General features: G+C 32.0%; 1 protein-coding gene across 3 annotated transcripts in view; it reads left to right on the plus strand.

Annotated features, from left to right (window-relative positions):
- LOC139524397 (pleckstrin homology domain-containing family G member 7-like) overlaps window positions 1-16,751 on the plus strand; it is a 107,340-nt gene that overhangs the window by 21,641 nt on the left and 68,948 nt on the right. The window contains exon 1 of one of the 3 annotated variants that reach the window (XR_011664791.1): window positions 13,277-13,737. The exons of 1 other annotated variant lie outside the window; for it this stretch is intronic. The gene's annotated coding sequence lies outside the window, so the exon portion shown is untranslated. Of the gene's footprint in view, window positions 1-13,276; window positions 13,738-16,751 lie in introns of those variants that run through there. One more of the 3 variants, XM_071319179.1, reaches the window with a different exon arrangement.

Genomic DNA, 16,751 nt, shown 5'->3' on the forward strand with positions numbered 1-16,751 from the left:
TTTCGATGCAGTTGTTGAGACATTTACATGTTTTATCTGAAAGAATCCTAATACAGGGCAACAGTAATGGATACCAATCATAAACCTACATGTGATTACTCATTCCTTTAAACTGTTTGGGTAATAAACGAGTATGGTGTACAACAACTTAACTATGCACCGTACATAAGGATTTATGTGGTCAGCTAAACACCGTACACAACGCTTTTTTAGGGATAAAATATCGATTAATAACATATGTATGAAATATTTCAATGCCATTTATTGAAACAGCTATACTTATTACACACAGACATTGACCTTAATTATATCGGATGAGACGAAGGCCAACTTCTTTTACAAGTATTTGCACATGCTTTTAGTAATCCTGCTTGTTTTGGGAAAATAATGAGACATCTCTAATCATCAACCTACGACCAAATCATTTCTTAAAACAGCCATTATGTTTAGATTGGAGTACACATTGATATTGTGTGAACAAAACAAAGATTTTTCGTCACCGTGTAAGATAAAAATTGCTCACGCCCGCTTGGTTAGTACCTATATCCGCTGTACGATGATACACGGTGTGTTTCTCTAATGATTTTTATCCTTCTTTTTCAAAGATTTTCAGAAACTTGTGTTCTTTATATGCGACGTCATCAGGCATTGTCGCCTTTTTTCATGACGTCACAATAGGCAAATTCAGAAGAAAACAAAACATTTAGACGTCATAATCAAATTTCGACTAATCATTTGCCGAGAACAGATTTTTCACTAGCGAAGAAAAATATTTTTCTCACATCGGTCAGGAAATGTGAAAATAGCACAAAAATTAGAGAAATTATCTATCCACACTGGTCACTGTAAATATACCTTCTAATGCAACAACGTTTGTAACGTACATTTTGATTGGATAACGTGACTTTTTTACATGGCATCAATTGACATGCGCAAGCGCAGACGGCAATTGACAGATTTTTATTACATGTTTTAACGTGGTTTTCTGTCAGTTTCATTAGAATGGAGATAACAATATTGTATTTTAAGCTCCGACGGCATCAATTGGGGATTTGAAGGTCGCAAATACCCGTTTACTGTCTCCGCTAACGCGTCGCCAGTAAACTTAATTTGCGACCATCAAATCCCCAATTGATGCCGTCGGAGCTTAAAATACAATACAGTTATCTCCTAAATATTAGGCCAATGAAAGGAAAATATAAACTTTTTTGTATGAGGCTGAGAAACTGGGGAAGGGCGAGGTTCTACCGAGCACTTCCACAGTTTTGCGCCGAGTACAAAAATGTTTGTATTTTTATGACATTGACCCAATATTTTTTTATACTGCAACTTAAACTAATACATTGCTAGGTTATTAAATCATAATACAACTGTCAAATTTATTTTCCTCCCTAAATGAACCCCTGATTGTGGAGAAAGTGTTTCATGATGAAATTGACATTATACAGAATATAGCTGTGTTACTTTATTTAGGAAATAAACACAACTAGTTGCAGTTTAAAGTCATTTAAAGTGGTTTAAAAGATCGGAATGTACACACGAAAACTATAGGAAATAAAGATTATGTAGTCCATCGCACTTTTACAGTGTGACCAAAAACACACTTCAACATCAAACCATCGCATTTGAGCGTGACCATTTCGGTTCCTACCTATATACGGACACAGTCTAATATAGGTAGTTCCATGTTGTTCTCCACGTCCACGACAAATTATATAAGTTTTGTAGTCTGTAAATCAAATTAAATAAAAAATAAAATATTGATCGTGAATCAAGGACGTCGATTATTAGTGGAGTTGTCTTAGGAAACCACGATCGTTATCACATAATCACGGCCGACACTCGGCTAACCGAGAGATTGGTCGGTTAATCTATATTGAGTATGCGGCTATATCGGCAGTGGGTCTGTTAATCGGGTTGGCTAAAGTCTGTTAATCAGGTGTTATCGAGAAAATCATTGAAAACTCAGAATGTTTCATTGTATAACCTTTTAAATATATGTTTATCATAAAAAATATTTATGTCTGACAAAACTATTCAATGTACTGAATCTAGTGGTGTAATTATTATTTTTCTAGCTTCTATGTACGATCTATAAAATTAAAAGGCAAATTACTCATCAGTAAATTTATACACATTTTACACACACAAAATGTACACAAAGTGACACTTGGGTTGAATTTATTTGCATGCACTATTTTGAACATCGAAAAAAGACGGGCATTATGAGTGTTAACCAAATTGATATCATTTTGTGAAAAATCTACACGAAAATCTGTATTTTGGTGACATAAATCAATCTTTATTAAAAACCTGGTCTGTTAATGGGTCGGATGTATAAAACCCGGTCTGTTAATTAGTCTGTTAAGAGTTATGAATGACAATAAAAGTATAATTTTATTACTTTATGGTGTGTTCATTTGGTAGGCTCAAGGCGAGCGGCTAAAATATACGGAAACAACACTTGAGCAATGGAACATAAAATATATACGGAAACAAAACATGAGCAATGGAATATAAAATATACGGAACAAAACACATGAACAATAACAATGTAGGCAATGGATATTGAAAATTGATAAAAATGGTTTCAAAAAGTGATAAATTAAAGTAAAATTGATTTTATCCGAGAATGGTCGCATATATCATGTGGATTCTGTTTAATTGTCATGAATGACACCAATTTGTCATCTACATTGGTAACCGGTATATAAATCAGAGATTAACGTCGTAATGTAACTAAACATCAGTATATTGGGATGGCCATCATGCCTAAATATAAAGAATAGAGAAAGAATAATGGGTAAGATAAATAAAATGTAGAGAAAAGTAACATAACCATTTAAAGAATACAGAAATAAACAACACCCCCCAATCCGTACCCTCATGGTAAACACGAGAATCTGGATGGAGAAACAGAATACAAAATAAAAGATAAGGACAGTAGCTAAAAAAGAGAAGAAAACAAATTGTTTAAGAATAAAGACATGAAACCTCCCTGGGTGTTGAAACAGTAACGGATTGCGATGTACTCATATTTGTGACAAATGCTTGACGTTTACATGTGGACACCTGCAGTTCTCCTCTGCACATATGTAGAAAAGGAACTAAACGGAATAAAATGAATTAAATTTTAATACAACCAAATGTAGCTGCATTCGCTCCTTTCCATTTACTTCTTTAGAATGATTTGTAAACAACAGATGATTAAGTAATACAAGAAAAGAAAAAAAACAATTGGATGATGCTGAGGAATTAGGATTAAGGTGGTACCGAACACTTTCACTAAAATCAATGTGGTTCGTTTAATTTGGATAAAATTTTGACAAAGTATTTAATTTGAACCTTTAACAGAAATATAAAAATTTCAAAAAATTTGAACCAACCGTTTTGTCAGAAAAATTAACTGGTTATATAGCAGTTTGACAAACACCAATTTTGATCTTCGAGAAGCTTATTATTCCCTTTACAACACAAAGTAATTAAAACGTATCACTGACTTTACAGAGTTATCTCCCTGTAGTGTTGGGTACCACCTAAACGTCCAGTGACAAATGTCATGTGCATATGAAAACGACAACACGTTATATATGTACCCTGTGTTGTATTAGAAAGACACGTTCAATCGGATTTGAGAACATGCTACTTTGAGCAGACACAAAAATTAAGGCTGGTTGAAATCGTTAATAAATGCATGCATATTCCAGCGACCAACCCAGATCACGCTATATTGAAGTGACACACTCTTGAGTAAAATGCAAAGAAAGTCAAAATAAAATGCTTTTACTGAAAGGATAGTGTTGCATCGTATTATTATTTTTTGTCGAGCATTCGACTTAAGTCGAAAAAGCGAGACTAAGCGATCCTACATTCCGTCGTCGTCGGCGGCGTCCACAAATATTCACTCTGTGGTTAAAGTTTTTGAAATTTTAATAACTTTCTTGAACTATACTGGATTTCTAACAACCTTGGACAGAAGCTTGTTTATGATCATATTAAGATAGTATCCAGAAGTAAATTTTGTAAAAATAAAATTCCATTTTTTCCGTATTTTACTTATAAATCATGGACTTAGTTTGTTCTGCGGGGAAACATTACATTCACTCTGTGGTTAAAATTTTTAAAGTTTTAATAACTTTCTTAAACTATCCTTAGTTTGTACCAAACATGGACAGAAGTTTGTTTATGATCATAAGATAGTATCGAGAAGTAAATTTTGTAATTAAGTAAATCCATTTTTTTCCGTATTTTACTTTTGAATGGACTTAGTTTTTCTGCGGGGAAACATTACATTCACTCTGTGGTTAAAGTTTTTAAAAATTTAATAACTTTCTTAAACTATCCTGGGTTTGTACCAAACTTGGACAGAAGCTTATTTATGATCATAAGATAGTATCCAGAAGTAAATATTGTAAAAAGATAACTCCATTTATTCTGTATTTTACTTTTAAATGGACTTAGATTTTCTTCCAGTTAACATTACATACAGTCTGCAGTTAAAGTTTTCAAAACATTTATTAGATTCATTCACTATCCTAAATTTTTACTAAACTTGGACAGAAGCTTCTTACAATCATAAGATAGTATCAAGAGGAATATTTTTATTGATTTTTTTCCTCATTTTTGTTGAGTCTGCGATTTACAGCAAAAGTAGGCGAGACACTGGGTTCCGCGGAACTCTTACAATATTTTTTTTTACTCAAGAACATTTCATTTTTAACATTTTCAATGGGAAAATATAAAGGTAGCACAACTATTTTCGTGGCTAAATAACTCTTAACTGACACAATTTCAATTGTCCAAGCCATTAACAGACTTTATTCACATATTTTTCACTAAAACGTGGTATTACTCACGTTATATTACAATTATGAAATATTTACTAATGTCAATTTATATTTAAGAACCAAAGTAGTATTTTGTGTCTTTTAAATGATATCTAAAATTGTTTGTTTCGCCTTTTATTAAAAAAAATGCTATGCGTGTAATCATAAATACTACATACTTGCGCGACGCCTTTTACTTTTACTGAAAACTGCGCAGACTATGAAATGTTTTTAAAGGTGGAAAATGTTCTTTGATAGATATCATTTTGTCAGACACTTTTCTTTTTTTGATTTAATTCTTATAATATGCCAAAAATCTGTATATTTGATCGAGTTTAACATTAAATTGTGCGTTTTACTCTTAACAGACGTATAGCCAACCCGATTAACAGACCCACTGCCGATATAGCCGCATACTCAATATAGATTAACCGACCAATCTCTCGGTTAGCCGAGTGTCGGCCGTGATAATGTATGTTTCCTCTGTGATATGGATTTTAGATTGATTTATTTGACTTAAAATGTCTTTATATTCACATGTTTTTTGTATTACTGGCTTTGTGTATTTGATAAGCTTCTTACTTGTAAGCTTCATGGAACTGTATATCATATGAACATTTGTTAATATTGCAATAAACAAAATACTAGCATATCCTCATCTAATTCAACGTATGAATATTCACTTAGAAAATCGTGTCAACAATTTGTTTTCATACTTTTCACAAACATTTAATTTGAGATTTAATTTTGGAAATAAAATAATCCGACATAAAATGTCGAAATAGTATGAAATTCAAAACAGTGTAGCTGTGGCCATTGATTGACACATTAAAATCATTCATTGACTGGGACAATTTAGGTGAACGTTTGTATGTAACGACCAATGCTCACTATGTACTTTTTAAAGACACTTAAACTATGGGGTCACCAAAGGTTCTCAACACCTAAATAAAGTAATTCGAAAAATTAATCAGAAATAACACGATATTTTGATTTATATCAATTATATAAATCAAAACACAAAGGTTATTCCTGATTAATTTTTCGAATTATTTTATAATTAAAGGCGTTAAGAAACCTTTGTTGACCCCACAGTTTAAATGTCTATCGTAGGTACGTCATGAACAGTGGTTGTTACAGACAAACGTTCACGTAAATTGTCCCAGTCAATAGATGATTTTGATGGGTCAATCAATGGCCACAGCTACACTGTTTTGAATTTCATACTATAAACATTTTAATATGTTAATCCAATTTCACGACAAGAAGCATTTGAACTACTTATGATTTTAAATGATTGTTTTCCCCCTTTTACTTTTCAAAAGCTTTTAATTGGTTTGGTGTTTTGAATGACAAGAATGGACAATATTTAAACAACAAATTAAAAATAATTCATGCGAGTGCTGCTGTTATTAAACGAAGTACGATTTTCTTGTTTTTGTGTTTTATATTAATCCTTTTTTCACTAACACTATTTTTTCGTTTGAATAAATTACTTTCCGTCATTATATTTGCTACTTATTTTTGTGCAGTGTAGACTTGGCTTAAAGGTTGCTTTTTTATTTAAAGAATTTTTTTTATTAATCTTCAAATTGAGTGAGTGACGTTTTTAGCTTTTAAAAGTAGACCAAAGAATCGTGTGAGCTTTTGTCATCATTTTAAAGGGAATCATTGTCCAGCGTCGGCGTACAAAAACGTCTATGAAACTTCTAATTGGATTTCACAAAAACTTAGATTATAATACATAATATCAGAAACTTTGATCCGTTAACAAACATCATGCTACATTTAGTTTCTACTGGACCATTTTTTTTTAACAATCCATCTATGATTTTTTTACTTAAGATAATAAGCAAAAACGAAGAAAACAATCGGTTTACATTAGGATTATTAAAGGCAAAACACATCTTGTTTGAAGTAGATTGACAATTTCATGCATATTGAACTACTATTTGTATCTTGTGTGAAGTGTTATAAGGTTTTTCTTGAGTTATAAGTTTTGCACACCCCCTTGGTTTCTTCATATTTTTTTGCCGGATCATATTGACCTTTTTATAGTTTCGCTGTATTCATTTATTACATTTTTACAATATTAGCACTTAATTTGTCATTAGTCCCCATTCAACCCTTATAAGGAATTGACTTATTTCACCTTTTTACTTATTTTTATATCGTAGTTTGATAATCATTCTTGATACTTTTAAAACACGTTCTCTCTATCTACAAGATGTAGGCAAAACTGCAAAATTGAATACAACTGCCATTCAAGGGAAAAATCAATCATGTCGGCATATCTGAAGATTTTATTTTGCGTTCATTTCTAGTAATCTCTTTCTATCTTCTATAATTTCGACAAAAACAGAAAGTATTATCTCCCTTCGTAAATTTTACGGACGCCATCACTAGTTGGTTGCAATTTGACCATTATGGAAAAATCGTAACTACAATACCCTTCCACGAATGTGACCTACCGATTAAAACTATTTACAGGATTTGTAATAACATAAGTAACACGACGGGGGCCACATGTGGGAGCAGGATCTGCCTACCCTTCTGGAGCACCTGAGATCACCCCCAGTTTTTGTAGGGGTTCGTGTTGCTAAGTCTTTATTTTCTATGTTGTGTTTGCTGTACTATTATTTGTCTGTTTATATTTTTATTCGTTAGCCATGGCATTATCAGTTTATTTTCAATCTGTGATAAAATTGAGAATGGAATCGAAATGGGGAATGTGTCAAAGAGTTTGACTCTCCCTCCCTCTGGTATCTTTTGCCCCTCTTCTATGGTTCCAATTTAGCATTCTTTTGACAAAAAGGTCGCCATCCAATTAGAACGGATTTCTAAAATTTTAGGGGGTATTATGAGTAAGAAAATAAATTCCTTTCATATAGAATGAAATTCAAAACAGTGTGGCTGTGGCCATTGATTGACACATTAAATTCATCCATTGACTGGGACAATTTACGTGAACGTTTGTCTATAGGTTACAATACACCATTAGATTTTATGGGCGCAGCCATTTTATGAGCATAACATGGTATTCAGAATTAAGAGTATGGCGAATCCTGATTGGTCGATATGTGCGCCCGTTATTTTTTATTATTAGAGACTTCGTGCACTCTGCTTTATACAAAAGGCAAAATAAAAATTATTCCGTAGCCCTAAAGGCACTGAGATGACTTTTCAACGCTAGGACAAGACACGTATTTTTAAGGGCAAAATTGATAGGCATGGGAGATAAGTACAAAATACGCTAAGAAAAGCAACGCGAACCTATATTTTTTGGACCAAAAAATACTGTCCTAATAACTTTTCTTTGATTCTAGCAAGGTTTCGTTAAAAAAATCAACTTCCTAAAGTCTGTGTCTCGAAAAAGGCTACCATTGTCGCCTATGGGGAAATTAATTGTTTATTTCAATCTGTAACGACCACTGTTCACGACGTACCTACGATAGACATTTAAACTGTGGGGTCACCAAAGGTTTCTTAACGCCTTTAATTATAAAATAATTCGAAAAATTAATCAGGAATAACCTTTATGTTTTGATTTATATAATTAATATAAATCAAAACATCGTGTTATTTCTCATTAATTTTTCGAATTACTTTATTAATGTGTTGAGAACCTTTGGTGACCCCATAGTTTAAGTGTCTTTAAAAAGTACAAAGTGAGCAGTGGTCGTTACATACAAACGTTCACCTAAATTGTCCCAGTCAATGGATGAATTTCATGTGTCAATCAATGGCCACAGCCACACTGTTTTGAATTTCATTATTATGTCATTACTTATTCAAACATCATACGTTTCGTTTTCAAAACTGATAATTTTCACAGTTCTATAATAGTTAATATTCCTCAGCGATGAACATGTTACGGAAGCCGATAAGGGCCATTCAAAAAAAATATTTTATGTCGTAATTACGACATAGCATGTCGTAATTTCGACATAACATGTCGTTATTACGACATAGCATGTCGTAATTTCGACATAACATGTCGTTATAACGACATCGCTATGTCTTAATTTCGACATATCATGTCGTAATAACGACATCACTATGTCGTTAAAACGACATAGCTATGTCGTAATAACGACATCGCTATATATAAAAGAATATGTATTATGATTGCCAAGAGACTAAATGACACAGAAATTAACAACTATGGGTCATCATCATGCCCCCAATAATGAGAAAAGCCCCCGATTAGTCAGCTATAAAAGAGGGAGGAAAGATACCAAAAGGGAGAGTCCCCGAAATGCTGTGTGGCAGACAGTGTTATTAATTAATTATTAGCTCCCTTGGTAAAAATCCAAATTTCATATTTAATGTATTTCATTGTTAAATAATTTACATGAAGCTTAATAAGTATATATTTGTTAATTGCATAGGTTTTGCTATTTGAATTCATTGGTTGAAGATTTTTTATTTACATTGTAAAGTTTAATATTTGCATCGTCGCAAAATCTTTGGTTACCTTCTTTGGATACCTTCAGTGAGAAACTTATATATTTTTTTAAATCCCTTTAAAGTTTTATAAGTTACCTGCCATGGAAGGGCTCTACAGCCAGACAAGTTTGAAATAAACAAATAAGACGTGGAAATATATGAGGACTGACATTGCATGGCAAGCATTCCATCTCCCTTTATATAAGCGCAAACTACATGGCTACTTGTAATAAGGGTGAATTGAAGTATTGATAGCTCTATTTCTACTTTCAAACGTTGGGCACGACATTCCTACAACACGACGTTACACTTTAATATGCGGCGTCGAAGAGGGTTTTTGACTTCGTTTAATTTTTGCAAGTTTTATTCGGTTTTTCATATTGTTGGTTGATTCTGGTTCTGTTCGTTTTGTGATGTCAAAAATTACCTCGAGTTGTGGAAATCGATTTAATAATGTTTACTCTTTAAGTTATTTCAACTAAAAATGCAGTACTGTCGCAAGTAATGTAGGAAGGAAAGATGGGATAAAAAATACGCGTTAACTGCTTTGAAAAATGAAATATCAACTTGGACAAAATGGCTACCGTTTGAAAAACGACTGTGTAGAGAAGATTTTTATTGAATCAGCAATATTTGAACTCACATGAGGCAAATATTTGTACTTTTGTTAGATTTTATTATTGTCTTACTCTTTTATTCATTTTCTGCTGTATCTACTTATAACATTCACTTTCAGTCGTTGAGTTAATGAAAAACGTCGTTGGACATTTTTCTTATTCCAGCTTAATATGCAGTCACCCAGTCAAATGAAATTTGGCAAAATAACGGCTTTAACGGCACAGAGAACCAACACATGTCGTTGTTCCTGCCAAGAATCATGAAGATCAGAGAATAAGAAATAGGATCACTATACATAAGGGTTAAAACAGTTTTTCATAAATGTAACGTTGGACATCCGTTTTTTTCACAAAGCTTTCTTATTTTAATCCTCAAATAAACAAGATATTACTTAGTATATGATCAAGAGCTGTAAAAACATAATTTAAAACATATACTGAATTTGTTACAATATTGTTTCGTGTTTTCTAACATTTTTATTTTTATTTTGTTTTGCGGATGAAATTTCGAAGATTCTGTTTTAAATCCTAGGCGTTGTAGGAACATCGTGCCCAACGATTGAAAGTAGAAATAGAGAAATCAATACTTCAATATAACCTTATTGCAAAAAGCCTTGAAGTTTGCACTTACTGTAGGGAGATGGATAGCTTGCCTTGCTAGGAATGTATGTTAGACTGGTTTACTTTTTAAATTGTTATTTGTATGGAGAGTTGTCTCATTGGCACTCACACCACATCTTCCTATATCTATATAAATTTCTCACTGAATCTATTCAAAGAAGGTAACCAAAGATTTTGCGACGATGCAAATATTAAACTTTACAATATAAATAAATATCTTTAACCAATGAATTCAAATAGCAAAGTCTATGCAATTAACAAATATGTACTTATTAAGCTTCGAGCAAATTATTTATAAACAATGAAATACATTAAATATGAAATTTGGAGTTTTACCAAGGGAGCTAATAATTAATTAATAACACTGTCTGCCACACAGCATTTCGGGGGCTCTCCCTCTGGTATCTTTCCTCCCTCTTTTATAGCTGACTATGTGGGGCTTTTCTAATTATTGGGGGCATTATGATGACCTATAGTTGTTAATTTCTATGTCATTTAGTCTATTGGCAATCATAATACATATTCTTTTATATATATAGCGATGTCGTTATTACGACATAGTGATGCCGTTATTACGACATGATATGTCGAAATTACGACAAAGCGATGTCGTTATAACGACATGTTATGTCGAAATTACGACATAGCGATGTCGTTATAACGACATGTTATGTCGAAATTACGACATGCTATGTCGTAATTACGACATAATATTTTTTTTTTGAATGGCCCTTATCGGCTTCCGTAACATGTAAATGTTAATGAATTAGGTCTATTCCTGAAGCTTCACGTGTTAAAGGGTGATTATAGGGATTGATCTTTAAGAAAGAAACAAACATATTTTTATATGACAACAATGGATTCCGACGTTGATGATCTACATTTTGTAGTTTTTATTGAAGGTAAATAGTTCATATTTAAATCACAATTACAAAACTGTATTAACAAAGCACATTGTCAACCATATGCATATCTGTTGTATTCATTTTTTTTCAAACAGTGTAGTGGGAGTATATCATTGATTCTTCAGATTCTTCGACCTCATCTAAAACGATAATATATAATTATCATTGATAATTGTTGTATGATGGTTAATTGTTAGTGGCATTTATGTATTGCATAGAACAGTATTTTTTCTGGAAAAGGAATGATAAAGAGGAATAATTTTGTTTTCCAAGATGATTTTTTTGCTGCAACGTTTCTCTACCGCAACGAGCCTCACATTTCACATTCCATTCAGCCAAATGGAGATGTCCTAAACATGTGTGTCAATTCTCCATCACGGAGGAATCCAGTCATTTTATTTCTTGATTTTTTTTTTAAATTGAATTTTTTTTACTAAGTTTTTTAGTTTCTGTTTCCACTTATTATATTTATTTGGTGTGGACAATATAACTGTTTTTTCTTTGCCTTTACAAACAGAATGAATAAATAATGATCCGCTGCGTTTGATAACAATTATGATTGAAATCAATGATTTAATAAAGAATACTTCACGACCATATATGGTCATGTGGGTATAGGTTAATTAAAGGAATAGTAAACAGCATCAGTGTTAGACACGTACTAAGCTTAATGACCCCGTGGTTCATTTTGTCTCTCATTCCAGTGCAGTTGCTTTTAATACACAAAACGAAAATAGTCCCGATTCACTTGGCTCGTCTCTACTGTAGAAGATGAAGCAATGTCAGGATTATTGTCAGACATGGATTTGGCTGTGCTTTGATGTTTTTATCTGTCTGCTGGTTTTTTTTTATTGGAGTCTTTTCTAACCTTTATTGTTTAGGTATGGATTTGCATTTGTTAATAACGTTTGTCTGATTGTTTACACGTTTACTCATTTTTGGATTTTACTGTTCTGTCCTCTTCCAATGTGTATTCGTATAGTCTTACTCTTTGTCCTCTTCCAATGTGTATTCGTGTAGTCTTACTCTTTGTCCTCTTCCAATGTGTATTCGTGTAGTCTTACTCTTTGTCCTCTTCCAATGTGTATTCGTGTAGTCTTACTCTTTGTTCTCTTCCAATGTGTATTCGTGTAGTCTTACTCTTTGTCCTCCCTCTTTAAACGAAAGCTATGGTTGTATGGAACTTCAACTTTCGTGTGAGCAAATTTTAAAAACAAAACTGTTAAGATGTTTTGATCAAGCGAAACTGTGAGCTATTGCTCAATAATGATAACCCCACAAAAAGTATTTCATCAACAGAAAGTTGAAGAAAAATTATCTGAAAAAAGGAAAAATATATATAACACGTGAAACATGTTCAGACGAAGTCTGATAGCAAATTTCAGCAAAGCCTTAAATGTAGTTCTGTAGAAAAATACGACTAAATTTCATGCATGACCTGTATTTGTTAGAAGGTAAATATGAATATTCGGTACACAAGAAGTTCATAGTCGATGGATCTGGAACTTTCTTACAAGGTATATTTCTCAATTACCATGATTACCAGAACTCTTATAACAAATTTCAGGAAACCATTATTTGTAGTTTCCTAGAAAAACGCGACGAATATGCCATATATGGCTGTTATGTTAAGATTATATATGTTATCGGTAATTGATGAGCATTGAATCTCAAATTTCGTCACCAGGAATATCATACTGTCAGGCAGCCTTTTAGAAAACAATTACATGTATGTGTACACGTAGTTCCCTTAAAAAATGCGAACAAAACTGCATGCATATTCATTTATGTGTTGTTATTTGGATATATATAAAATACAAATAAACAGGATGTTGAGCGGTGAAACTGAAACCGCCTCAAACGGAAATCACGCCGAACACATTTAAGGAAGTTCTAGAGAAAAATACGCCGGAAATTTAATAGGATGAACAAATACGGACAGAGAGGGTTTAACAGTATGGTCCATCCTTCTCTCCAGCAGAGGTTGTTTATACTTTCATTTGAATATATAACATTTCATACTATTCAGAAATCATTCAGATAACATACTGTATCATAAAGAATTGATGGAATCGATCTGGTTTGGCATATTTACAAATATTCTACAATTTACAATACTTAAACATGTAAAACAATTTACATGCATGACTTGTCCATCACAGACTGTGCATTTACTGCAAACAATGCATATTTACAATACAAATCAGTTATTTATAAAAGGTGTCGTATGACATGTATACATACCAGAGGGGGTCATACAATTTTGTTATAATGTGATCGATGTGTGTATTATTGTCGGCTTTAATTATCCCAATACAGGTATTGTTAATAATACAAATTTGCATTTTGATAAATTAATAGATCATTTTTGTTTACTTGAATGATGTTTGCCATTTTGTTGAATGATTATAAGTTTAAGATTAGGGGAAAATCATCACATATATCAGAATTTGGTCAACGGTTCCGAAACATTCAATACTAAGACCATTCTGTAGAACATGTGGGTAACTTCACATTTCTAACTTATTATTATTTTTCATGCTTTGTTTTCTTATATATAGAATATGCAAGAAGTTTTTGGAATTTGCTGCTGGTTATCTTTTTTGACGGCAACTGTAAAATGCGCCTTTTAGATAGTTTTATACAACCGTGTTTAAAATATTTTTGAATAAGAATAGGAATAAGAATTTTTTTATGATAAAATGATGAATGCAGGCCATTAAAATCCACATTATTAGTAAGGTAAATTAAAATTTAATCTATAAAGCACGAAACGGAATATAGAAAACAGCAAAAATACGGTGTAACTTGTAACATTAAATAAGCATAAATTAGAGTTTTTGACCTAAAACTTATACAAATTCAACAAATTTCCCTGCATTTTCGTATTACAGAATTGTTCGGATTCTGACTCGGACATCACACGAAATTCATCGCAAAAAAAATCAAAAACGATCATGGTAGATAAGTTTGGAATGGTCTTCGTTATGTGTAAGAAGTAGTAATTTGGAAGGATTAATAATCGAAATGAAAGAATCGACAAGAACAATATGTAATTACAATCTTTTTATTTTCAAAAAAACTTGGTATTCCAAATGTGCATAACCAGAGGTTTAAAATAATCCTCAAAATATGAATGATTCCATAGTCCAGACTGAACACCTGATTTTTTTTAATGTCCAGCTAGTATGTTACAATCTTAAGAAATGACGTTTTAACGCTATTATCTGAAAAGGGTCCACGACATAATCGCTAATCATTTCCATTTCACTGCTCTTAGCATATATCTATTTATATTTCCAGAATGTGCATTTGCTGCACATTTTTGTTCGAAAGAAAAAAGAAATATGTTGAACGTAAATATTTAAAGTTATGTGATAAACTAAGTGTCCAGTGTTTTTGTTACGCGCTTGTTTTCTGGAGGAAAATGCCGACGTCGTTAATGGTTTTAGTAATTTGAAGACGTTACGTTTGTGGACTCAGCTTTGTGCACCTTATAAGTATCTTTTCAATCTAATACAGATTAGGTGCATTAGCTCATTTTCCAATAAGCGTAATTCTTCTAACTCCAAATCAAAGGAAAAAGTGTGCAATTTTATATACATTAATTAATATGAATGACTCGGTTCTGCTCAGCTAATTGACTAACTGCTAGGGAAGCATTTACTAGGCACCTAGTTATTGTATTCTACTTTAATCGTGGTTTAATGTAATGAGTTCAATATTGATAGAACATTTACAACATATGTGGTTTACTACATTGAAACTGAAATTTAAAAACCTTGTTTAGATGGGCTATTAAAATAAAGGAAATTGCACCTAGAGCTAAGCACAAAAGCAAGGCCATACAGGTTAGTGTAGTTATTTTTTTTTTTTTATGTTTTTATCGTAAATTTTCGACGCAATAAAATTAAATTCAAAATTCTGTAAATTATACATATGAACCTTGCATTTCGTCGACGGTTCAATGTTTAAATTTAATATTTTACTATGAGTTTATTTATAATATGCATGTTTTAAAGTACAATGTCTGTATATCATATTTGCATAATAGTGGAAACAGATATCTCTAATACAGAAAAACGATAAAAGGTAGAAAACATGAAACAATAGAAAAAGAGGCCTAGGATGAATAATTGTAATTATCTAACCATCTATGCATTTCTAGGAATATGATTTGGTAAAAGCAACCGCGTGGATACCGTCTATATTTCATATGGGGTAAGAAGGCGTGAATGCCTGAAGTTTCAAAATATGTTGTGTGGTTTGTAGAATTATGATTTTTTTCCCGTTCCCTCACTGCATATGCGGAACTGATTGCTTAACTTTTCTTTAAATATAAAATCCATTCAATATCGAATTCCTTGAACATGTAGACTGTTCAATCATTATTAAAAAGTCCTTCTGAAAGATAAATTGAACAAAATAGTGAATGATGTTATGCGGCATCAATGATGCTGGAATTAATCTCTTTCATCGATTAGAAAGACGATGTTCCCATACATTAATTAGTATCGAAAATGAACATTTAAAAGAGTATCAATTCAAATCTTGCCTAGATTGATTGATTGGTAACTCCTTCAAATCCTTACAGCTTTTTGTTGGGACAAATGTTCTTTAATATATAATTAATTCCGTTAGGGTCATATACTGTAATATTTATTCCTGTGGAAATAATATTTCAGAGTTTTTTTCCATTTGGAACTTATATTATGAAGGAACTTCAATTTCGTGACATGCTGACTATTCAATAGCATTGTATACAATATTCTAGAATTACAGATAGAATTCTATGAAGCAATATATGCGGAAATGATTGTTTAACTTTTCTCTCAATATAAAATCCATCCAATATCGAATTCCTTGAACATGTATCTACTGTTCAATCATTATTAAAAAGGCCTTCTGAAAGATAAATTGAACAAAATAGTGAATGATGTTATGCGGCATCAATGATGCTGGAATTAATCTCTTTAATCGACTAGAAAGACGATGTTCCCATACATTAATTAGTATCGAAAATGAACATTTAAAAGAGTATCAATTCAAATCTTGCCTAGATTGATTGATTGGTAACTCCTTTAAATCCTTACAGCTTTTTGTTGGGACAAATGTTCTATAATATATAATTAATTCCGTTAGGGTCATATACTGTAATATTTATTCCTGTGGAAATAATATTTCAGAGTTTTTTTTTCCATTTGGAACTTATATTATGAAGGAACTTCAATTTCGTGACATGCTGACTATTCAATAGCATTGTATACAATATTCTAGAATTACAGATAGAATTCTATGAAGCAATGACATGATTTGAAATCATTCTATCAAGT

Source organism: Mytilus edulis, chromosome 1 (genome assembly GCF_963676685.1).
Source record: "Mytilus edulis chromosome 1, xbMytEdul2.2, whole genome shotgun sequence".
In the NCBI taxonomy this organism is placed as follows: Eukaryota; Metazoa; Mollusca; class Bivalvia; order Mytilida; family Mytilidae; genus Mytilus; species Mytilus edulis.